The sequence below is a fragment of the Lontra canadensis genome, unplaced genomic scaffold (assembly GCF_010015895.1).
Source record: "Lontra canadensis isolate GAN:19392208 unplaced genomic scaffold, GSC_riverotter_1.0 scaffold50, whole genome shotgun sequence".
NCBI classification, from domain to species: Eukaryota; Metazoa; Chordata; class Mammalia; order Carnivora; family Mustelidae; genus Lontra; species Lontra canadensis.
Window position 1 is genome coordinate 9,820,086 of NW_022631044.1, and position 26,052 is coordinate 9,846,137.

Consider the following 26,052-nt stretch of genomic DNA (forward strand, 5'->3'; position numbering starts at 1 on the left):
GCTGGGCAGTTTCCTCAGCACCAAACTGGGACAGCTACAAACTGACATTTCAAAATCAACTACAGAAAGGAGAGAATACATTTTTCTAAAAATTAGTATCCTCTTCTGAACCAAACATTAGGTTTAAACCCTTGTTCCTCTGCAAATTAAAATGCTTTTCATCACATTTCCTTCGCTTCTCATCTAAAGCCATTCCAGGGCACGGTTTTCCTGAGGCAGCACCCTTTAGGAGTCACCTTCCCTCCACCCTGCAGCTGCATGGAGACATTTTTGGATTTCATTAACTCTAAAAACTTTGTGCCCGTGAAGCTGTAGAAAAAGGAAGCAGAGTTTAATTGATTGGCCAAAATCAAATTAATGAGCATTAGAAGTAAAAAAAAAAAAGTTTGGGTCACCAGGAAACTTTCTGGAAGAATCTTGACAATCAAACATTTCAGAAAGGGGTGCCTAGCTGGCTCAGTCAGTGGAGCATATGACTATAGATCTAGGGGTCATAAGTTTGGGCCCCATGTTGGGCATGGCATGTACTTTTAAAAAGAAAAAGAAAGCGAAAAAGGAAAGGAGAAAAGAAAAAAGAAAGGAAAGGAAAAGGGAAGGAAAGTAAAGGGAAAGGGAAAAGAAAACAAAAAAAAAAAAGAAGCTACGTGATCTTTCAGGGAGCTCTGGTGCTGGGATGTCTCAGAGTTGTCCGAAATTGGGGTGACAAACCTGGGCCTTTTCACTCCTGCATCAACCAGATATTAGATGTGAGCTGCCCTTGGGAAAGGGAACATGACCGTGGGCAAGGTGACTCTTTTCAGCAGAGAAGTCTCAGAAAAGGACTCAGCTGACGGTGGCTACTATGAACCCTTCCAGTAGATGGGGAAACAAGTGCTTCAGTCTTGGAGAGGGACCTGGGGGTCACAACATGTCACCCACTATAGGTCGGATGGATGTGCATTTGTAGTCCCACATGTCTCCTAGAAAGTCTCAGGTAGGAGTCCATACTCATGTCCAGAGAAAATGCTGTAATCAGCCTTTACCAGGACCATCCCTGGAACCCAATGATCTCACTACCCTTCCACTTCCTTAGGAGGGGTGATAGGAGAGCCTTTGTCAGCTCCCAACCTAGCTTTTAAGAGTGGGACAGCTGGGAAGTAGCTGTGTGGACTGATTTTGGGTGGGACCTAGACCCTCAGACTTACGGGGCAGGATGCCCATAAGAATGAAAATCCACAGGATTAGTCTTGAACAAGCCGAGAGCCTGCTAAGCCCTGGCATCTGCTGAACTTCCCAAATTACACACATTAAGCTGTTCAGTTCCACATTTCCATAGTGTGCTTCCTGCCAAGCTTCTTAGCGCAGTCTACACAATAAGAAAATCAAAACGAGCAGTTAGAGCAATTCTGGATACGACAGGTCAAACAAATAAGCCTTTATCTAGGACTTCAACAGACATAGTCAACAAGGGCCTAATCCAAAAATGAGACTTGGACAAAAACAGGCTTTGCAAAACAAAAAGAGGGGGGTTAGAGATATTTGCATGAATTTTTCTCTCTCTTTCCTTGAAAATACTAAAGTAACGTATTATTCAGCCTCCCAGTGCTGCTCTGTCCCACCATCCCTCACCCCTAGCTTCTTGAACATTCTCTAACTCCATTACTAATCTGGCTGTTGGGCCAACTCGTAGGAAATGTTATGCTAGGGTATGAAAATAGTCACCACTGAAAGGAGCTGGGAAATTTACTTTGTTCATTGTTATATACCTAATTAAATACCGAAGGATTAAAGCTGTAAGTGTGAGTGTTGTATATGAATTCAGGAAGTACAGAGACTATGTGTTACAGAAACCCTAAGCATTCCAGCTAAGTGAGAAATTCCCGGTACAGTGATGCCACTAGTGTAGTGGGGAGCCAAGATGCGACAGAACTTTATTATTTTATTATTATTATTTTAACAAGAAAAAGCAAGTTTGTAGTTACTCCTCATTCTAGCAGAAGAAACCTCTTGTAGATACTCATTGTTCTGTAGAAGGGGAAATACAAAACAGCTCTTTATCCTTTTTCCCTCTCTGGAGTGATAAAAATGCCATCCCTTCTCATACAGATCCATAATCCTGTGCAAACCCAAAATCCATATAGCTCTGGAAAATGGGAGGCACTAAAACTAACTTGATGGCAAAATCTGACTAGAATTTTTGAGAAGGTATAGTTTTTATTTATTCTATGTTTCACTCCCCATATGTTAATGTGTTTGATCATAGGTGCTGCTGCAGACACATTAATATGAATGATAATACATATTTTGGGGGAATTATCAGCATATAGATGGTAACTGAAGTCATGGGAATGGCAGAGATGGTCAGGGAATGAAGAGACTGAGAAGAGAAGAGGGCCTAGGACAGAGCACCTGGGAACCAGATATAATGAAAGGGCCAAAGGGAGGATCTAGCAGAAGGAAGTCAAGAGGAAGTGAGACAGGAAGGAGAAAGACGAGAAGCAGCGATGCCGCAGTCCAGAGAAGAGAAGGTTTGGGCCTGGCAGGGCGGTTATCAGCACCAGCTTCGGGGGTCAGTGGTAGACCAGAAGGTTGCTAAGCCTCAGAGATCTTGTCTTCTGCAAGTCTGAGAACATGTCTTAAACCCATACTCTCTTTTTAACAGCATTGAGCTGTGCTTTGTTCATTGTTGTTGCCCAATAAAGGCGTGTTAATTAATTGATTATGTCAGTAAAAGCCCTAGATCAGAGAGGCAAACCTGCTTTTGTGGGGCCTTATTGTAGATAAAAGCCTGGGAAGACAACAGAAGGAGCACAGAGAAAGAGCAGGAAAAATGACAAAGGAGTGAGATGGTGAGTTTTCTCACACAGGAACAACTGGAAAAGAGAACATTTTGCTCCTTTCTGCAGGGAAGAACAGTAGGGCTGGGTAACAAGAAACAGTAAAGTGGGTAAGTCTTTAAGGTGGAAAGAGTAGGAACCATGGTGGAGAGAGAAAATAGGTTAACCAAATAAAGAATTATTCTTAAACTATGGGTCAGGGCAATGTTTAGAAACTTAGAGATAACCAAATCAACAATTATTTCACAAATGATATAATAAACAGAGTCTGAGATACTTTTTTAAGGGACCAGCTAGTTACTGGAGTCAAACCTGGAGTCAAACTTAGGGCTTTGGGTCTAGTCCAGTGTTATTTGATATTAAACATAGAACCTCAGTACCAGGGGTGCCTGGGTGGCTCAATCAGTTAAGCATGTGCCTTGGGCTTAGGTCCTGATCTAAGAGTCCTGGGATCAAGTCCCGCATTGGGCTCCCTGCTCAGAGAGGAGTGTGCTTCCCCTCTGCCTGCAGCTCCCCTTGCTTGCACTCTGTCTCTTTGTCTCTCTCTCTCTCTCTCTCACACACACACTCTGACAAATAAAATCTTTAAAAAAAAAAAAAAGTGTGACTGTTGCCTACTCTATCATCTAATACCCAGCACAGTGCCTGGGCAGAAAGGACTTAATCAACCTTCCCTGAATGGAAGAATGAGATGTCCATTCTTCTTCTTCTTCTTCTTTTTTTTTTTTTTAAGATTGTATTTATTTGTTTGACACAGAGAGACAGAGAGATCACAAGTAGGCAGAGAGGCAGGCAGAGAGAGAGAGAGAGGAGGAAGCAGCCTCCCTGCTAAGCAGAGAGCCCAATGTGGGGCTTGATCCCAGGACCCTGGGAACATGACCTGAGCCAAAGGCAGAGGTTTTAACCCACTGAGCCACCCAGGTGCTCCTGAGATGTCCATTCTTGAAAAGATGCAGCATTGGGATGTCTGGGTGGCTCAGTCCATTAAGCATCTGCCTTCAGCTCAGATCATGACTCCAAGGTTCTGGGATCGAGCCCTGCATGCAGATCTCTGCTTAGTGGGGAGTCTGCTTCTCCCTCTCCCTCTGCCTGTATCTCTCTCTCTCTCTCTGTAAAATAAATAAGAAATCTTTAAAAAAGAGAGAGAGAGAGAATTCAGTCCTGGGCCCCTCTCCCCATTTCCTGCCCTTCTATACTTTCATCAGTAAAATCTGGTTAAAGTAAACATCTGGGCAGCTGTGAGCATCTGCATGTAATCACAGACCTGGGCCTGAAGCACTTTCAATGGGCAACAGGCACCACGATGGAATTACGGAATCAAGGACCAGAGATAGAGGGGTTTACTCACTTGCCTCGGCTGGAAACCCCTGGAAAGGAAGAACCAAGCATGGCTTCAGAAATTCACCATGGAAATTAATTTTTTAAATGTATTAGGGTGGAGAAGAGTGTCTTATTCTCTTTTCCAAATGGGATTTATTTTTTTATAATCAGAAAACATTAATTTTCTTAAATATTTGTTCATTTTTTTAATAAAGATTTTATTTATTTATTTGATAGACAGAGATCCCAAGTAGGCAGAGAGGCAGGCAGAGAGAGAGAGAGAGAGAGAGAGAGGAGGAAGCAGGCTCCCTGCTGAGCAGAGAGCCCAATATGGGGCTCCATCCCAGGAACCTGGGATCATGACCTGAGCCGAAGGCAGAGGCTTTAACCCACTGAGCCATCCAGCTGCCCCTGTTTGTTCATTTTTAAATGAGAGTGGGGAGTTGGAAAGGAAGAGTTAGGGTAGAACAGACTTTTTGCCAGTTTGACTTAGAATCTGGTCATGCCAGGTGAAACCAATTCTACTTTCCCTACCCTTCCTGTTCTCCTTCGGTGGTTGATAAGTGAACTTCTGTGCAAGGCAGCAGCTTGCATAGAAAAGACAATGAAAGCATTTTCTTGACTTGGTGAGATGGAAGATCAGTTAAAGGACAGAACCAGAGAGAAAATGAACACTGGGGAATGGGTGAAGTCATGTGACTTGGTGGAGAACCACTTCAATGAAATAGTACCTGAGTTCCTGTTACAAGCAAGACTAAGGAAGATACAACATGGTGCTCACTCTTAAAATATGTGACTATTTCTGGGATGCCTGGGTGGCTCAGTTGCTTAAGCATTTGCCTTTTGGCTCCAGTCAAAAGGCTCCAGTCAAAAGGACCATGATCCCATGGTTCTGGGATGGAGCCCCATGTTGGGCTCTCTGCTCAGCGGGGAGTCTGCTTCTCCATCTCCCTCTGCCTGTGCCTTCCCCTGCTTGTGCTTTCTCTCTCTCTTTCTCTGTTGAAAGAAAGAAAGAAAAAGAAAGAAAGAAGAGGAAAAGAAAAGAGGAAAGGAAAGGAAAGGAAAGGAAAGGAAAGGAAAGGAAAGGAAAGGAAGGGAAAGGAAAAAGAGAAAAGGTACAGTACATCCTTTCAGGTGGAAAAAAAGTTCTCACGCCCTTTCCCTTGACTTTTTTAGATCCATTAGTCCCAACAAGTAATTTCTGCTCTAAGATGTCAGGAAGCCCAGGCCTTATGGTACCATTTCCTCTCTCTAGATATTCAATACTGCCCAGTTGGTCATTACATTCACCGGCTGTCTCCCAAAGTCCTAGGCATTGGGGAAAAGACCCAGAGCCTACTCGAGCATTGATGGCAATCAAGCAGTCTGTTCCAAGACCTCCAGGTCCTCATGTCTAAGGTCAAACATGCCATTCTGGCCCTAAAAAGACCCCAGAGACAGTTTCTCCTCTTCGGTGGCAGGTTCAGGCCTGGCTGATGTGTGGTGGTATCAGAGGCCAAAAGCTGTTCTTACTTTGCTTCTAAAGGTACTTTTAGATGCCAGAGAAAGGAGGTTTTAACCTCTATAGCTTAGAACACAACATTCTAAAAACAGTTGAAAAGGCCTTGGAAAGTTCTCAGATGAAGTTAATTAAAACCTTCCCCTGTCCTAAGGGTCAATCCTGCTGTTTCAAGTTGTTATCCAGCTGAGTCTCTGGATACGCAAGTCTCCCAAGGACTGGTGGATTTAGTTTAGAAGCTATGCCATGTGGAAAGTGCCAACTGCTCCTGCAAGGGAAACATTTGTTTTCTGCCTTAAAATCTCTAGGCAAGAAGTGTAGGACAGTGCAAAAACATTTTTTAAAAATATTTTATTCATTTATTTGACAAAGAGAGAGAGGGGGAACACGAGCAAGAGGAGGCGCACACAGAGAGAAGCTGGCTCCCCGCTGAGCAAGGAACCCCATGTGGGGCTCCATCCCAGGACCCTGGGATCATGACTTGAGCCTAAGAAAGATGCTTAAACAACTGAGCCACCCAAGCGCCCCTCAAAAACATTTCTACTAGCAATCTTACTCTAGCTCATACTGCCAATTATCAGCCAAAGGAATCCTATCCCTCAAAAACAATCAGGAAGGAAAACTCTCTGATACACAGCATGGAGTACGATGCTCGCCATCGGAAGGGCTAGCTTTGTTCTGGGAAGAGGTGATGGCGTCAGTCTCTCTGTATAAGGTCAGTAAGCTCATATCACTGAAATGGAATAAGAGAGTTACCATAGCAGGAAGGCAGTGCCCTCACTTGCTCTCAGGCTACACTAAGAGATTTCTTAGTACAAGGAACTGAGCCTAGCCCTGGCTTGGCCACACACAGCTGGGAGGCATTTCAGGAAAAAGGGAGCCATTGTCCCCAACAGGATGCACACTTCGCCAGTGTGTCTATTCATCAGCCCAGCACAGGTTGGCTTTGCTGCCTATGGATCAACAAAGTCCTTCTCAACAAATGTCAAATGGCTTTGTGCTTTAAGATTCCCAAGAACAGATGTAGTTGAGGTAGCTAGTTGCAACTTAGGGGTTATTATGCCCAGTCTACTCTGTAAATAGTGACTGAGTGACTGACTTAAAAGAAACAATGCCATGTGCTACTGGAAAACCAATGTAAGACTCAGATCCTTGACCTTTAAGAGTTTGCCATCTAGTAGTGGGGGCCCTGGGAATGTCAGCCAGGGGCTCTGCCAATAGCCAGGGTCTCCTAAAGAGGGGAGATTCCCCCCCCCCCCCCCGCCCCGAGCGCTCTGCTCAGAGATAGCACCAAGCTGTTCTAACCCAGGAATGGCCACTATTAGGCTGGGGACAGGGGGTTAGGCCAAGGGCCACCTGCATAGGCTAGGCAGTGCCTCAGTGGGCCAGCATAGAAAGATGGGCTGAGCCAAACCTACAGGAAGAAGACCTAGGATCTGGGTGCACATGGAGGAGACAAAGGGCAGACATGGGTAGGAGCTGGATGCTTGAAGGCCATGCCCTGCAGAGAAACTCCTGTGACCTGACTTTACCTCTGTTCCTGTCTTGCTTCAGGCCCTGCTATCGTCCTTCTTCTGGGTTCCTCTGTAAGTGCCCTTCTAACACCCATGCCTTAACACACACCTACTCAGACATGCTACCAGTAGTTATGGTAACAAGAGAATCTTTTTTCTTTTCTTTTTTTTTTTTTTGTTTGCTTGACATTTTATTTTTTATTTTTGAGTAATCTCTACACCCCATGGGATTCGAACTTACAACCCTGAGATCAAGAGTTGCATGCTCCACCAACAGAGCCAGCCAGGTGCCCCCTCTTGATTTATTTAAATTGGAATTAACACATAGAACAAGAAAATCTTTATTCCTGACCAAGAGGGAAGCGGGATAAGAAAAGTCAGGCAATAACCCTGGTACACGTTGGAGGGCTTGTGATCTTGAATGTTCAGTCTGGATGTACTTTGCAGCTTTGCCTAGGCCTGACATGGCCAGAGGGACTGTGTGCTCCATGAGGGCTGCCTTGCTTACTGCTGCATCTCCTAGTTCGGTGCCTGCACAGAGCTGGTGATCGGTAAGTGCTGGTTGAATGAATGAATAGACCAGAAGCCAGGCAGATGAAGCTAGGTTTAGCATTTCCTGTTTTCTGTGTGTTACGTTTCTACATTCAAGGATTTCTTGATCCTCTGACTTCCAGTGGGTTTCAGCCAAATGGTGAGCCCTTGCCAGAAATCAGAGGGAAGTAGGCCAATGATGTAGGGCTCTCCTTCCCCCGATTCACAGCTACACTGTGTAAGGTGGCCTGCTCTATCCCATCCCTCTGCCTGCCAATTCTCTCACTCTGCAGGCTGAGGCATGGGAGTGACTCCCAACCCAGAGTGATCAGCCCCAGGTAATACCTGTCCTTTGTGGTTTCCCCACCAACCATTCTAAAAAACCCCTTTATTAAAAGCTACTCAAAGCATGCAATGTGAATATAGCATCTGTTTCCTGCTGAGACCCTCACCGACAGAGTTTCCAAAAATCCATTGTGTACATTTCGCTCTCTGGTTTTCTCTGTGTACCAGCACATTCTGTCCCACTCTGTCCGCGGGTACTCATTGCTTCACAGAGGAGGAGGCTTGCTCAAACTGGCCTAGTATACGGTGAGCATGGTGGAGTGGCAGAAGGGAACAAGGGAACATCCTGTGCCAACACCAGCAAATACATTCCATAAGTGCTAAGTGAGGAAGACCACTGGTCGCTACTTTGCCCACCACAAAGTCTCACCTTCTGCTGGGCAAGAAAGCTTTCCTTCTCAGATAAAACTAGTTTCTTTGGCTAAAAAAAAGCTTTATTTTTATTTACATTTTATGGCACAACTACAAAATAATAATCAAAGATTCTTTTGGGGAGAAGGCCACTGCTCCTCCCTGACCACACAGGTAATTTACCCAAATTAATGCAGCAGAAGTAAGGGGCAGCGGATGGGGGAATCCACTCTTCTTTGTCATTTTTGCCTTTTAAATTTGATAAGCCCTTGAAGAGAAAGAGTTAGTGAGCATACCAAGCTGCGCTCCTCTTTCAGCCATTAGTGCTGGGTTAAGGAGAGTAGGTGGAAGGGCTATTTTTATTTTTATGATAATTTATCTTCCCTGAACATACTAATGGGGAAAAGTGCATTTTAAATTTTCTAAAAAAGGAGACTAAAAGGGTCTCATGTGATCCAAGCTTTCTCTCACTTCTAGGAAAAATATCCTCCCTTGGCTCTTTGGTACGTATTATCTCGTCTACTTGGGATCTGGTTTTAAAGCAGGTTTCCTACCAGGGAGAGTCAACAGCAGTCTAAGAGAGAAAGGCTTGATTTCCTACCTAAGACTCAAATGGAAAAACATGGGATCTGTACATATTTGTTCTCTTTCTCCCCCGCTTACCCCTTTAAAGAGGGGTATACTGGTTTCTTTAGTTCCCTGTCTTTCGGCAACAGCCACTTGAAAGAAAGAATCATGTGGTGATTATTAATTTTGCATGGATCAACTCTGGCCTCAGCTTTCATTTGAGATGCAGTTACATGAAAAACAGACTGAGTTAATTTCATCCCCTCCAGGGTTGCTTGGCAACAAAGCCTAGTTCCAGATCATCTCTCCTCCTTGGCCCAGAGTGATCTCTTTGGGGTGTCGCTCATGCTAAGGCAATCATCACCTTGTTGCTATTGCTCCTGAATGTGTCCCTGTGGTCTTGATGGCACAGGGGGTTTGTGGCTTTGCTCCAGTCACACAGCCTGGGGTCGATGTAAGCCCTGAGCTTGTTAGCACAGAGAACATACTATGCTTGGGGAATTTGGGATTCAAACAATTGAGGTTAGACAGGAAAGAGAGGGAACATGAGCAATGTCTGAGATGACACTGGAGGGCAGGGGGCTGAAGTTCTTCTTCTTTTTTCTTTTAAAGCATTACTATGTTCTGATTTGGAAATCTTTCTAAGCTACATTGTTAAGTGATAAATGCAAAGTCCAGAAGAGTATGCATAGGATGCTGGTTTTGGGGGGGGCAGGAAGAAGGAGAAAAGTAGAGGTATGAAAATATTTTGTTTATGTTTGCATAAAGAAAAACACAGATGGTCCCCCGTAAGTGTTTGTGAGGTATGAGAGTAATGGGCTGGAAAGGGCAGAGGAGGTGGGCTCCGTCTACTGGCTAGATGGGATGCTGCCCAATTCATGATTCACTTAATAAAGTCAATTAGATCTTCAAAAAAAGAAAAAAGAAAAGGAAAGAAAGAAAGGGTAGATGATTTTCCATCTGTGTACCTCTTTGTACTATTTTTCTTTATAAACTAAAAGAATGTGTTGTCCAATCAAAAAGATTTAAAATAATCATTAAACAAGTGTTAGAACCCCAAAGCAAAGTGTTAATGTTCGGTAGAGTTGAGGAGGTTTGTTAAAGGTATATGGGAACTCTTTGAAATGTTTTCATTATTAGTAACCCCAACAAATGTTCTAGGCTTCCCTTCCTGTTTTAACACCATTCTTCCTATCTTTTATAAAGGAAGTCAGTAGCTACATTTTGAACATTTTGAATGACTTGGTAGGAGATAGGGTATCTCTAAGAATTCTGAGCTGCAGAGAAAAGCTGTCAGCTAGGAATATTAGCCTTAATCAGGGTGTGCATCCATCCCTGTCCCAAATGGCTTCAGCTGTGGTCCCTGAAGATCTGAGAAGACAGAAGTGACAACCTTGTCAGGGATTGGCCTAAGAATGGAATTCCCGTGGTAGAAGCATAGTTCTTCAATTCATACAAGCCCTCAATTGTACCTTTGTGAGGGTTTTCCTGGATATTCTTCAGTGTCTTCTCTCATCTCTGCAGCAAGCAGCATCTCCTCATCTTCCAGATCATTCTGTTGATAGTTTGCTCCACTAGACTAACCTCCTTGAGGATAGATACAATAGCCAAGTCATCGCCACACACAGTTCCCTTGGCAGAGCAGAAGTACATACTTTTTCTTAAAATTTTTATTTTGAAGTAATACTTGATTCACATGGAGTTGCAAAAAATATACAGAGCCATAAATGCCTGTTTAAAAAGAAGAAAAAAAATATTACATCAGCAACCTAACTTTGCACCTAAAATAACTAGAAAAAGAAGGGCAAATTAAATCCAAAGCAAGAGGAAGGAAAGAAAAAAAGATTAGAGGGGAAATAATGAAATATAGAATAGAAAAGCAGTTGAGAAAATCAGTAAAACCAAAACTTTGTTCTTGAAAAATCAATAAAATTGATAGACCTTTAGCTAGATTGATGAAGATAAAAGGAAAGAAGACTCAAATTACTAAAATCAATAATAAAAGAGAATGTTACTATCAACTTTACAAAAATAAAAAGGACTATAAGCAAAAACTAAGAACAATTGTATACCAACATTAGGTAACACAGATGCCATAGATAAATTCCTAGAAAGACAAAAGCTACTGAAATTGAGTCATTAAGAAATAAAAAATCAGGGCCACCTGGGTGGCTCAGTAGGTTGGGCAACCCCCTCTTTGTTTGGGCTCTGGTTATGATCTCTGGTCATGGGATCAAGCACTGGGTGGGGCTCTGTGCTCACCAGGGAATCTGCTTGGGATTCTTTCTCCCTCTTCCTCTGTCCCTTCTCCTGCTCGTGCTCAATCTCTTTCTCTCCCCCAAATAAACAATAAACTTTTTAAAAAAGGAAATAGAAAATCAAAACCACAATGAGATATCACTTCATACCCATTTGGATAGATATAATAAAAAAGAAAGACAATAACATGTTAGCGAGGATGTGGAGAAATCAGAATTCTCATACACTGATGGTGGATATGTAAAATGGGGCTGCATCTTGGAAAACAGTGTCAGTCCTTCAAAAAATTAAAGAGAGTTATCATTTGACCCAAAAAGTCCACTCATGGGTATATACTCAAGAAAACTGAAAACATATGCTCAAAAAACCCGTACATAAATGTGTATAGCGACATTATTCATAATAGCCAAAAAGCAGAAACCACCTAGGTGTCCATTAAGTAATGAATGAACAAAATGTGGTATATCTATATGATGAAATATTATTCAATCGCAGAAAGGAATGTAAAACTCATACATGCTACAGTGTGGATGAATCTCGAAAACATGCTGGTAAACAAGGCCAGATACAAAAGAACAAGCATTGTATTGATTCCATGTAAGTGAAGTTTCAAGAATAGGCAAATCCACAGAGACAGAAAGTAGCTTAGTAGTTTCTAGAAGATAAAGGAGGGGGAAATGGGGAGTGTCTACTGAGGATAGCGTTTCTTTTGTGGTGATGAAAGTGTTCTAGAATTAGTGGTTATTGTTACATATATGTGACCAATATACTAAATTGGACAATGAATATACCAAAGTCCATTGAATTGTTCATTTCAAAAGGGTGAATTTTGTGGTATATAAATTATATGTCAATTTAAAACAGAATGAATAAAAGCAGGAGCTAATGCCTTTAAATATTTGATAGGAGATTCCATTTACCTTCACCCAGTGCTGTATTACCGTATGTCATATCACAACCAAGAAAATGACATTAGTACAATGCAAAAAGCTTATTTAGAATTCATCAGTTGTACATGCCCTTGTGTGTGTGTGTGTGTGTGTGTGTGTGCATGTAGTTCTATGCAATTTTCTCATGTGGAGATTCATGCAACTAAAACCACAATTAAGATACAAACCTATTTCACTATCACATGTGTTCTTCCTGCTACCTCTTTTACTCATGCCCTCCCTCTCCTCCATCCCTAGCCCCTGCCAACCACTGATCTGTTTCCTATCTCAATAATTTTGTTATTCCAAATTTAATATAAATTGCTACATAATACATAAATGTAACCTTTTGAGTTGTCTTTTTTCACTCAGCGTTCAGCGTAATCCCTTAGGATCTAAGGGATCTGTTACATGTATCCACAATTCATTCTCAATTTTTCATTTTTCTTTGGTAGTACAGCATTTTATTTATTCTTTCTGTTAATAACTAATATTTAAGAACATTTTCAATATTAGCAGAACTTAATCACCTGGGTGGCTCAATGGGTTATGCCTCTGCCTTCAGCTCAGGTCATGATCCCAGGGTTCTGTGATCAAGCCCCGCACGGGACTCTGTGCTTGGCAAGGAGCCTGCTTCCCTTCCTCTCTCTCTGCCTGCCTCTCTGCCTACTTGTGATCTCTGTCTGTCAAATAAATAACTAAAATCTTTAATAAAAAAGAGAGAGAGAGAAGTTCGACTTACTTTTTTTTTTAACATCTTGATACTGGGTATTAATAAAAGATAGTCAAAATAATTATGGTCAAAATCATTATAGCAAAGATCACAAATAAATACCGGGTGTCAGTATGTCTGCATACAATTCAGTCTTTGGTGTAAAGGTCTTTGGCTGCAAAAAAGAATATTTGTTTTATGTCACTAACAGCGATCTCTCTTAATGCTGAGATAGCCTCTTGGTATTTCTTCTGCTGTTGGTTTTTAGCATAGTTATCTGTGCCTATAGGAATGGAGTTGACTAAAGAGGTACTCATCATGTAAACTCCAAATTAAAGTACATAGCTGATTACTGTAGGAGGTAAACAGGCAATGCAAGTGTTCAGTATTTCTGAGGCCAAAAGGTTAAGCCTAAGGAGTCTAGTCAAGATTCAGGAATAATAGTCCATACAAGATATAGTATAAAGCCAAACGGGGAGCTCAAGAGTAAAGCCATAAATCACTCTTTCTGGCAGTGATGATAGTGAATTTTCCACCATTTTCCTCATGGGTTTAGACAATCAGACAGTCTCAGCACTAAGTCCTCTGTTCGAACACTGCAGAGGGTAGGGGTAAAGAGAGAAAACTGAAAGGCCAAAGTGTGAAGGCACCTCTAGCCCCGGCACAGTTGTACCAGAACTCTCCCTGGGAGTGGTAGAGGGGACACGTCTATTTCCCTTATTTTAAAATAAATTTTTATTTTCAGAACAGTCTTAGATGTACAGACTTATTATTTATATAGTACAGAGAGTTCATATATATACCACACCCAGTTTCCCCTACCATTGGCATCTCTCATTAGTACATTAGTATGGTACTATTACTGCGCCAATCTGGATACATTCTTAGTAACCTAAATTTGCATTTTAGATTTCCTCAGGTTTCCCCTAATGCCATTTTTCTGTATCAGGATCCTATCTAGGATACTATATGATGTTTGCAGTTATGTCCCCTTAGGCTCCTTTTGGCTGGGACTATTACTCAGACTTACCCTGTTTTTGACAACACTTGAGAGTTTTAAGGACTTCTGGTGAGATATTTTGTAGAAGGTCCTCCAACTGTGATTTATCTGATGTTCCCTCATGATTAGACTGGGGAAATGTGTTTTGGGGAGGAAGACACAGACAAGAGGCACCATAATCATCACATCTTATCAAGGGGACATACTATCAACATGACTTCTCACTACTGACATTACTTACCCTTGATCAGCTGAGTGGGATAGAGTTGTCAGAAGTCTCTACTATAAACTTTCTCTCTTTTTTCTTTCCATACTATATTCTTTGGAAGAAAGTCACCATACACAGCCCACATTTAAGGAATGAGGAATTATATTTCTCACCCTTAAGGGTAGAACATCTACATCAATTATTTGCAGTTCTGCATGGGAGATATATCTAATATCCTCACTGTATGTATTTACTTAATCACTTACTTCTATCTGTATGGAGTCATGAATGTTTATTTTATACTTAGGGTTACAATACAATACTATTTTATTCACTGTGTTTTTCACATTGTTCCAGTTTTGGCCATTATGAGCTCATCCAGTTGGCCCCTATGTCCCCATATGACCATCACTATGAGGTTAGTTTTGGGTTTTTTTTTTTTTTTTTTTTTTTTTAGCACTCTACTACTTTCTGGCACTACAAGATGCTCTAGGATCAAACTGCAAATTTCCTGTCCCATTCCTAGAATCAGACTTTTCTCCAAGGAGGGGCGGAGGGAGGAAGAAAAGAAGGAAGAAAGAAAGAATACAGAGAGGGGTGCCTGGGTCGCTTAGTTGGTTAGGCATCTGTCTTTACCTTGCCTTTGGTTATGGTCTCGGGGTCCTGGGATCAAGCCCCATGTCTGGCTCCCTGCTCCCTGTACTGCTCCCCTGCTTGTGCTTTTTTGCTATGTCTCTGTCAAATAAATAAATGAAATCTAGGGAGAAAGAAAGAAAGAAAGAAAAAAGGGGAGGAAGGAAGGAGGGAAGGGAAGAGGGAGGGAGGGAAGGAAGGAAGGAAGAAGGAAAGAGGGAAAGAAGGAAGGAAGGAGAAAGAAGGAATTCAGAGAAATCCATGTATTGTTTACCAGTTTACCCCAGTGCTAACAGCTTGCAAAACAATATTAAACCAGAATATTGACATTAATACATCCACCAATCTTACTCAGATTTCTTTAACTTTTTACTCATTTGAATGTTTATACAGTTTAATCTCATGAATAGGTTTATACATCCACCACTACGTCAAGATACAAAAGAGTTAAAGAACCACAAGGATCTCTTTTGCTTCCTTTTACAGTTATACCCATTTCCATCCATCACCTCTTCCCTACATGCCTAATCACTGGCAAATACTAATCTGTTCTACATTTTTAAAACTTAGTTATTTTAAGAATATTATATAAATTGAATCATTCAGTATGTATCTTTTTGGATAGGCTTTTATTTGGACTCGATATCATTTCCTTGAGATCCATTAAGTTGTTCTGTGTATCAGTAGTCGGTTACTTTTCTATTGTTCCATAGTATTCCACGATGTAGAAGTACTCAAGTTTGTTTAACCATTTCATCTGGTTGAAGGACATTTGGGTTGTTTTTGCTTTTTGGCTTTTATGAATAAAACTGCTATAAACAACTCATGTACAAGTTTTTGTGTGAGTACAGGTTTTTAATTACTCTAGGATAAATATTCAAGGAGTGTAATTGCTAGGTCATATGGTAAGGGTATGTTTAGGTTTGTAAGAAACTGCCAAACTGGTCTCCAGAATGGCTGTGTCATTTTACATTCTCACCAGTGATTTATAAGTGATTGGGTTTTCCCGCATCCTTGTCAGCATTTGGTGTTATCACTAATTTTGTCTCAGTCATTCTGACAGATGTGTACATACTTTTTTTGGAAAGCCATAAATATTTTGAAACAATTGAACCAGTACCTACTGGCTAACATTGCCGGAATGCCCAGCTCCAGGTTAGGCTCTTTGCATATGGAGGAAACCCAGCTTACGTACAAGGACTGGGGAGGCAAAACCAGAGTAGGAGAGGATGCCAGTTCCTCCCAAGTCATTCTGACAAATCCTGTGAGCTCATCAGTAATGCCGGATGTTGGATAATAAACCCTGAGTCCCTAACAGAAACCTGTGTCAAGGAAATCTCCATGGAGTTCAGAAGGGAAAAAAACAAACAAACAAACAAAAACCCAACAATTCTGTGAAGGGGTAGAGGAAAGAAATTATTGGATCCAGTTTGGCTGTTTGAAACTCCAGGTAAAAAGAATGGCATTTACTCTCTGGGTCTCCAAAAAGAGGATCAAATTCTGCCTGTGTTTTGCAAAGAAATAGGACAAAGCTAACAAAGGCCCACCTGTGGCAAAATGAAACTGATTTTCAACCTGAGAAACCATCCTATCTCTTTCTAGTAGCTGTTAAAGAAGAGTCCTAGATTATCATCCAAGTTCTCATTTTCCTCAGCTTCTGTCTATTTTATTAAACCTAGGGCATTAAGTTCCATTTACTGAGAACTGTGAGTACGGACTGTGCAGTTACTGAATCTCAGTAATCTAAGGAGTAGATGACCTTGATATATCAAAAATATTTAGCTTTTTTTTTTTTTAAAGATTTTATTTATTTATTTGAGAGAGAGTGTGCATGGAGTTAGGGGGAGGGAGAAACAGAGAGAGAGGAAGAAGCAGGCTCCCCACTGCACAGAGAGCCTGACAAGGGGCTTGATCCCAGCACTCTGGGATAATGACCCGAGTTGAAGGCAGATGCTTAACCTACTGAACTACCTAGGCGCCCCAAAATATTTAGCTTTAAAAAAATAATGTTTTAGGGGCACTTGGGTGCCTCAGTGTTAAGTGTCTGACTCCTGATTTTGGCACAGGTCATGATCTCAGGGCTGTGAGATGGAGTCCCCACATCTGGCTCCACATTGGGCGTGGAGCCTGGTTAAGATTCTCCTTCTCTCCCTCTGCCCCTCCTCTCTCTATTAAAAAAAAAAAAAAAAGTCAACTTTGAAATGACACAGAACACTATGCTCAGGACCACATAGAGGAATAATACTATCAGGGGACTTTCTGTCCTTCCTGGCATACCTTTCTCCACCCCTTCCCTTCCTGACCTTCACCCCAGGGGACATCTATTGTCTATACTCTGCTCTGATTTTGCTAAAAAGTATTTATTTATACCCCACCCTATTCCAAAAAGGCTTTGAAGAAATTTAAAAATTAAAATATTTTCCTATATAAAACAGAACAACAAAAAGGAACAACAGAACCAAAACTAGTTAGTTAAAAGGAACAGAAAAAAATAGATATGGCCAGGTTTGTATTTATCATCCACAACAATTATATTTTGCTTTACAAAGAATGCTCTTAGCCTCTAATACTCAGATGCAACAATACTCTTTTAGAAAGCCATCATTTGAATTTCCCATATGATGTCTTCAAAATTTTAAGTTCAATTTATATGCCCTTATTTTCCATTTCACTATTTTGTTCTTCAATTATTGAGCTTTTAGTGGCTTATCCACTTAAATAAACATCTTAAAAAGTATTTTCCAGTCGTCTATGACTCCAGCTGATGGCTATTAATCCTAGAAAACTCAACAGATGGTCCCTCTGTTGCTCCCATAGACAAGCATTATTCATCTGAAAAACTTTCTGACAATAATTTGTAATGATGTGATGAAGCCAGTTTTTCAGAGAGAAAAATCAACTAAAGAATAAATACATATTAAGGTACTCTTGTTAATATATGCTACCTGAGGTTAGGGACCTTGTCTCTCTTGTCCATTAATGTGCCTCTTACAGTGCCTGGAACATAATAGACATCCAAATGGTTACTAAAAATTACTGAATGCCCTCTTTGCATAGGAGACTCTTCTCAGACATTCTGGGAATATGCAGAAATAATGGATCCTGGAGTTCATGACCAGCAAACTTTCATATACACATCCAAGTCCTATGACAGAATATATATCTATTTAATGGCGGGTAAAAGCTTTAACTTTCTATGCAAAAGCTTTTCAGAAGACCTAAGTTTCCCTTTGTGGTTTCCCTCTTCTCTGGAGATCATAGAAACCCCGCACAGGTCCATCATGGCTAAGTAGGAGAGCAATATCCACTGAACAGCCTTGGCCAGTTGCATGTGGGCACAGTCTAGCATTTAGTCACCCCCTCAACCACTCAGCCTCTGGGAAATGGCCACATAGCCGCCATTTCATGAAGGGAACACAGTAGCAAGAAGATATGTTTGAAATGTTCTCTTGGATTCTCTAAGTTTTGTGGTTGTGGTTTATCCCAGATCTCCCAAGCTCCAGGCTTTATTGCACACCCACCCAGGGCCATGTTAATGCTGCCACCTGACTTCTCAGCTGCAGCCCTGTCATCTTTTCCAAATACTTAAGTGCCCATTAGTTTATAGTGCTGCTCATGCTGTAGCACTTTATGTCTGGCTCCTAAGAGACAACAGGCAAATAAATGTTTATGGTGGGAGAACCATTTGAAAGACTAATAAATAAACCATATGAGATATACAAACTATGCTCCAAAACCTTAACTGGTGAGTAAAATCCCCAGACTATTTTGATCAGACTATAATATTTCTCTCTTTGATAAATACACTAAGAGAGTACAGCAAGTTTCTCAGTCTTGGTACTGTTAGCATTTTAGTCCAGATAACTTTGTTGTTTTTTTTTTTAAGGTTTTATTTTTAAGTAATGTCTACACCCAACGTGGGGCTTGAACTCACAATCCCAAGATCAGGAGTTGCATGCTCTTCAGATTGAGCCAGCCAGGCACCCCAAGATAAGTTTTCATTGGGAGTGCTGCCCTAGCACTGTCCTGGGTCTGTACTCATGACAGTGGCAGCCCCACTGTCTCCAAATATGGCCAAATGCCCTAAATGAGAACCATGTTATAGAGTAAACAACACAATCCAAAACCAAGACCTACAAAGAAAGTCAATGAATATATCAACCCAAAGCTGATTATGGAATTTGATGTTAAAAACAGGCAGAATTTCAAAAATTGGTGAATCTTGCAACTTTCTGAAACTTAATTTTTTTTTCAAATAAAAGTTCTTTTAAAAAAATAGTTCAGAAGAGATAGATGGGTTCAAGCTCAATTCTTTTTTTTTAAGATTTATTAAGATATGATTCACATACTATATTATTAACCCATTTAAAGTATAAAAGTCAATGTTCTTTAGTCAGTTCACAGGTTTGTGCAACCATCACCACAGTTGACTTTAGACATTTCCATTCTCTCCCCAAGAAATCCTCTACCCATTAGCAGTCACACAGACTGCCCCCAGGCAACCACTAATCAATCTACTTTGCCTCTATAGGTTTGCCTGTTCTGGACATTTCATATTAATATAAATGTAATTATAAATGTAATAAATTTAAATGTAATATGTAGTCTTTTAGGACAGGTTTCTTTCACTTAGTATGCTTTCAAGCCTCATCCACGCTATGGCATGTATCAGTCACTCCTTCTTATTGCTGAAAAATAGCTTTTGGTGAATGTTTATTTTCATTTTTTTAAAAGGTTTAATTTATTTGAGAGAGAGGGAGAGAGAGAGCATGACCTGGGTGAGGGACAGAGGGAGAAGCAGACTCTCTGCTGAACAGGGAGCCGGATAAAGGCTGGATCCCGGAACTCCACGATCATGACCTGAGCCAAAGGCAGACACTTAACTAATGGAGCCACCCAGGTGTCCCTATATTTTCATTTCTCTTGTGTATATTCCCAGTAATAGAGTTACTGGGCCATATGATAACTCTAAATTTATGATTTTGAAGAACTGCCAAGCTGTTTTCAAAAGTGACTGAACCATTTTACATTCCCACCAGCAGTGTAAGAAGGTTCCAATTTCTCTGCATCCTCCACACTTATTGTCTGGTTTTGCTTTAGTTATCTTGTCTCATTGTGAATTGCATTTCCTTAATAACTCATAGCGTTGAGCATCTTTTCATGTGCTTACTAACTATCTGTATACTTCTTTGGATGAATGTCTATTCAAATCTTTTCCAATTTTCAAATAATTAAGCTTTTTGTTTTGAAGTAATTGTGTATTTGCATAGTGCTGTAAAAATAGAGATCCTGTATATCCTTTACTCAGTTTTCCCCATGTAACATCTTGTAAAACTGTCGTACAATATCACAGTCAGGATATTGACATTGATACAGTCAAGACACAGAACATTTCCATTGTCTCTCTGATCTTTCATGTGCCTTTTTACAGCCACACCCACTTCCCTCCTGCCCCTCCCGCCTCCTTACCCCTGGCAACCACCAATCCGTCCTTCACTTCTATAATTTTGTCATTTCGAGAAGAGTATATAACCTTTTGGGATTGTTTTTTTCCACTCAGTATAATTCTCTGGAGATTCATCTAGATTCATCTAGATTGTTGCATGATTAATAATTTATTTCCTTTTATTGCTGAAGAATATTTCCTTGTATGGATGTACCAGTTTTGTTTAACCATTCACCTGTTGAAGGACATCTGGGTTGTTTCCAGTTTTGAGCTATTACAAATAAAGCTGCTATACACATATGTGTATACAGGTTTTGGTTTGAACATATGTCTTCATTTCTCTGGGATAAATGCCCAGGACTGCAATTGCTGGGTTGTTTGGTAGTTATATGTTTAGGTTTTTAAGACTCTGCCAAACCGATTCCCAGAGTGTATTTATCATTTTATATTCCTTCCAGCAATGTGAGAGTGATCCAGTTTCTATGAGTGAAGACCAAGTGGGGGAGGGGAGACCCGGTCCTCTTTTCTTTGTTTGCCAGCTATGGAGCTTTTGCAACAAGAGGCTGTGGGACAGGGGTGAGAAAATTGGCAGCCTGTCCATCCTGGGGTTAAACTGTGATCCCAGACTGAGAGATTCTGGGGAGGAGCCTCTGTCTTCTTGGCTGTACTGGTATGGAGTATAATGCCTGGCGTAGTACTTCTAGACCGTGAAGCTGGGAGAAGGGGTAGAGGAGCTTGTCCATGTCTCAAATGCCATAGCCTTTTTCTGTTCTTACGGAGATTTAGTAGATTTTCTTGGATGAGTGTTTCTTCATCTGCAGTATGCCCTTAGGACAATTTCCAGAGACTTGAATTTTTACCAAATTGCAGTTTGCTGGGGAGAAGGTCTGCTGAGCTCCTTATTCTGGCATTCTGGAAGTCCCAACCCCTCAAGCTTGACTCTTGATCTGACCAAGAATCTGATAGAGGGGGAAATCCCCCAGCCTGCCAAAGAATTCTCAGTTCCTCGAAGAGTAGATCATCCCAAATCCCCTGTGGCCGTTGCCAACACTGGATGTGCTGTGCCTCCCTGCTGTCTTAGCAACCTAGCAGGCTGGTAGAGGTGCACTGCCCAGACAACTGGGGGCTAGTCTTCCTGGACTAGGAAAATAAATCTTTTTTTTTCCCCCCTAAGGGAGAATGGATAGATTAGATCATGTAAAATGGATTCATGATAGAAGACTGAAACCGCTACTTGAATTTTAAACCCCAAATACTGCCACTTGCAGTAGTACATTGTCTTGGTCAACTCAGCTGTGTGGCTTATTAAGCTGGGCACTGACAAAGGAGTCAGTAGGTCGGGCTGAAGAAGTAAGGCAGGGACAAGCTTTTCTGTTTGTCTAAATGGATAATACAGTAACACAGTTCACAGAATTGTATATAAGTAGGAAGCTTCCCTGGCATTCTTGTCCCTCTACCACTCGGTGCTCTTCTCCCAACAGGTGGATATTTTATAAAAGCAAATACAGACATATATCTTACTTTCCTTAGAAGGGCTTGGGTTTGAAGCCCACTTTTGTCCCTCACAAAATGAGCCGTGCAATCAGGGACAAGTCACCTGACCTCTTTGAGCCTCAGATTCTTCACCTGAAAAATGGGAATAATAGTACCTACTTTACAAGGTTAGGGTGAGCATTATGTAAGATTGTGTCTAAAGGTGCTTTCTAAAAGAGCTGTGCCAACACCAGCTGTTCAAATGGGAGCAGCATCTGTGGACCGATAGTGAGGTAGAGATTGGCTGTCCAAGGTAGGTGCTGCGGGATCAGGAACTGGTGGTGCTGAGGAAGTACCTGAAGCTGACCAGGGAAGAGAGAACATGGGCTACAGGGAAACTCCAACATGGCTGAAGTAGGTATGAGATGGGATATGACTAGTTTACAAGGCAAAAACTTTGCGAAGCCAGTGACACACAAAAACCACCAGGAGGGGACTGGACCTTTCCATCTGTCTATCACCCATGTACTGAAGGCAGCCAGCAGGGTTCCAGGCTAGCTGGGCCCTGATGAAGAGTGGTACCTTCTCCTGGGAATAGGCCTACTTCTGGACTACTTTAGACACAATGTTGGGCTTAAAACCCAAAATGGTTTTAGGTAGGTTGGTGTCTTTCAAAGACCATACAGAAGGACCTGTTCCAAAGATCATCCAGAGTCTAATTTATTACAGGGCCAACCCAGGACTTCTGATATAGGTTCAGGCCAGCAATAAAAAAATTAGGACCCAAACTGAGTTAACCTTCTATCTGTTTGCAACTTTCTTCTCTTTGGCAGAGTAAGTGCAGCAGCAGGGAAAACAGGAGAAACCAGAGGGTTGTGACATAGAATCCAAAAAATGTCTTAGGTTTTTCTCTACCTGGGTTACTACATTGGAAACACCTTACAGGGGAGTCTGTCCTAGATTCTTCTTTTCTCCTGGAACCAATTCCAAAGGATCATAGAGATGGTGAGCTGCAAAAGAGGCCAACAGTCTCTAAATAGGATTTGATAGACAAATCTCTACCCAGGAGAGATATATGTAGCAGGTGTATATAGCAGGAATGTGGAAGACAGGTGTAGAGAAAGCCAGTTCAGAGGTTGGAATTTCCCATTCCTCATCCCCTTTTGGGGGGGGACTTCTACATTGCAACAAGACGAATAGTTACTAGTTGCTATCCTGCAGGCTACCTCTCCGGCCACAGATTCTGCAGCTTCATTAAGTTTCTTACCACGTCTGGCTGAGGCAGGGGGCCTGGCAATTGCCTGAGGTTGAGTAATGGCTGAGGGAGCACCAAATCAGACCCCAGAGATGAGCAGAGTTGACTGACCCTCTGCAATCTCAGAGTTTACTTTTAATGAGAACTGAGTATTTATTTTACAGCCAAAATGAACTTTAGTTGCTGAGGCTGAGGAGTCTGAGTCATTATCACTCCAGCCTCAGGGATACATCCAAGGACAGGTCTAAAGCTCCCTGTCATGAACTCTGGTATGTTCTGGAAGCATTCCACCCTCTCTTGCTAACTCTCAGAGATTGACTAAATAAGAAATTGAAGAAGAGGGGTGCCTGGGTGGCTCAGTCGGTTAAGCAACAAACTCTTGGTTTCGGCTCAGGTTGTGATCTCAGGATCTCAGGTGACCTCATGAGTTTGAGGTCTGTGGGGCTCCCTGCTCAGCAGAGTCAGCTTGAGACTCTCTCTCCCTCTCCCTCTGCCCCTTCTCCTGCCCCCCCCCACGCTTGTGCTCTCTCTCTCTCTCTCTCTCTCAAATAAATAAATCTTTAAAAAAAAGTTGAAGGAGAAACAGAGGGTTTGAAAGGGATGCATCTGTGCAGTACTCAAGGGCGAGAAGGAGTAAACTGGGAGACTGAAAAAAAGAACTTTATCTTTTTGTTATTGTTTGCCTTTTCATAACTGTTTGCTTTTTTATAAAGCTGTCTCTGCCTTCCTTTTTCTTCCAACTTTTTATTATAAAAAGTTCATTTCTTCAGCAGCCCAAAAAAAAAAAAAAGAAAGAAAAGAAAGATTCCAAACCCACAGAAAAGTTGAAAAACATGTACAATGACAATCAAAAGAATCCATAAAAATAAACTGGACTTCATCAAAATTAAAAACTTCTGCTCTTTAAAAGACACTGCTGGGACGCCTGGGTGGCTCAGTTGGTTGGACGACTGCCTTCGGCTCAGGTCATGATCCTGGAGTTCCGGGATCGAGTCCCGCATCGGGCTCCCGGCTCCGCGGGGAGTCTGTTTCTCTCTCTGACCTTCTCCTCACTCATGCTATCTCTCACTGTCTCTCTCTCAAATAAATAAATAAAAATCTTTAAAAAAAAAAATAAAAAAAAATAAAAGACACTGCTAAGAAAAAGACAAGCCACAAATTGGGAGAAAATATTTTTATCTGATAAAGGACTTGCATCCAGAATATAAAAAGAACTCACGCAACTCAATAAGATAGCAGATACCCTAATAAAAATGGGCAAAAGACTTGAACAGACATTTTTCAAAAAAGATATACAAATGGAAGGTGAGCACGGAAAAGATGCTGAACATCATAAGTCATTAGGAAAATGCAAATTCAAACACATAATGAGATACCATGATAATGCACTGAAATAGCTATAATCAGAAAAACTAACAACACCAAGCCTTGTTAAAAATGTGGAGAACAGAAACTCTCATATATTGCTGATGGAAATGGAAAACAGTACCACCACTTTGGAAAAGGTTGGCAGTCTTTTACAGAGGAATTAAGTATCTCACTCCTTGATATTTACCCAAGAAAAGTGAAAATTTGTGTCCACACAAAAATCCATATGCAAATATTTATAGCGGCTTTACTGATAATTGACTAAAATTGTAAACAACCAAAAGTCCTTCAGCTGATAAATAGATAAGCATTTTGGTACATCCATACAATGGGATACTAAATAGCAATAACATGGTACAAATTACTGATGCATGAGAAAACATGGATGGATCTCAAACATACTATGCGAGGCATCGTGGGCTCCATTGTGTTTCTCCATCAAAAAATAAGTCCTAACCCCTAAACTCGTCAAATAGTGAACTTATTTAAAAACAGGGTCATTACAGAAACAATATTGAATAAAATAAATAAATTAAAAAATAAAAACAGGGTCATTACAGATACAATTAGTTAAGATACTTGAATAGAGTGAGCCCTTGCTCCAACTGACTGGTGTTCTTATAAGAGACACACAGGGAGAACTCATGCAATGACAGAAGCAACACATAGGGAGACCACCACGGGATGACAGAGGGAGACAGTGGAGTTATGCAGCTGCAAGATATGCAATGCCAGGGATTGCTGGTGATGCCCGGAGCTAAGAGAAAGGTATGCACAGATTCCTCCCCAAAGCTGTCCAGAGAGCGTGGCCCTTCTGACACCTTGAACTGTGAGATAATAAATATCTGTTGTTCTAAACTGCCTACTTTGTGGTACTTTGTTACAGCAAAGTCAGGGAAATATTTCACTAAGTTAAAGCAAACTCAAGGGCATTTATATGACGTTCTAGAGAAGTCAGAACTACAATGATGGAGCATGGATCAGTGGTGCCCAAGGTTGGGGCTAGGATAAGGGGATGACTATGAATAAGTAAGGGAGAATTTTGAGGGTGATAAAAATATTCTAGATCTAGACTGTGATGGTAGTTACATGACTGCATGTGTTTGTCAAAATTCATAAAACTTTATAGTATATAAATCTTAAAATTTTGAAGTTTACTCTATATAAATCATACCTCAATAAAGCTGATCCTCCACAATTCATAAACTATAAACAAACAAAACCATCATACAGTGGTCATCTGTATATCTTCCACCCAGATTCAGTGGTTGTTAGTATTTGACCACATTTGCTTTATCTATATATGTATTTTATTTTTGCTGAATCATTTAAAAATAAGTTGCAGACATCATTGACAGTTCATCCCTAAAAATTTTATCATACATCTTTTAAGATAAGGACATTTTTCTACAGAAGATATGTAAGAAAAGTAACAATAATTCCCAAGTATCATCTAATATACAGTCCATATTCCAATTTCTACAATTGTAGTAAAAAATGTCTTTTGTAATAGCCTTTTTCTAACTAGGATCCAATCAATACATATAATACATTTGGATATTATGTCTCCTCAATCTCTCACTTGTAATCTAGGATAATCTTCCCCTCTTTTTCTTTTGATGACCTTTTGTCTAGGCCAGTAGTCTTGCAGAATATTCTACAATTTCTGGATTTGTCTGACTGCTTCCTCACAGTGTTACCAAATTTTCTTCTCTTTATTTCCTATAAACTAGAAGATAGGGCTGGAGGCTTGATAGATTCAGGCTAAACACTTCTGGCAAGAACAGTTCACAGGTGATAGGGATCTATTTTTCCATCTGGTTGGCC

General features: G+C 41.0%; 1 protein-coding gene and 1 pseudogene across 1 annotated transcript in view; both read right to left on the reverse strand.

The window, feature by feature from the left end:
• Nucleotides 1–9,912: 9,912 nt before the first annotated feature.
• Nucleotides 9,913–26,052, reverse strand: part of COMMD1 (copper metabolism domain containing 1) — a 231,091-nt gene continuing 214,951 nt past the window's right edge. The window contains exon 4 of the mRNA XM_032873826.1: nucleotides 9,913–10,673. The gene's annotated coding sequence lies outside the window, so the exon portion shown is untranslated. The remainder of the gene's footprint in view (nucleotides 10,674–26,052) is intronic.
• On the reverse strand, nucleotides 12,869–14,474 carry LOC116877223 (annotated as a pseudogene).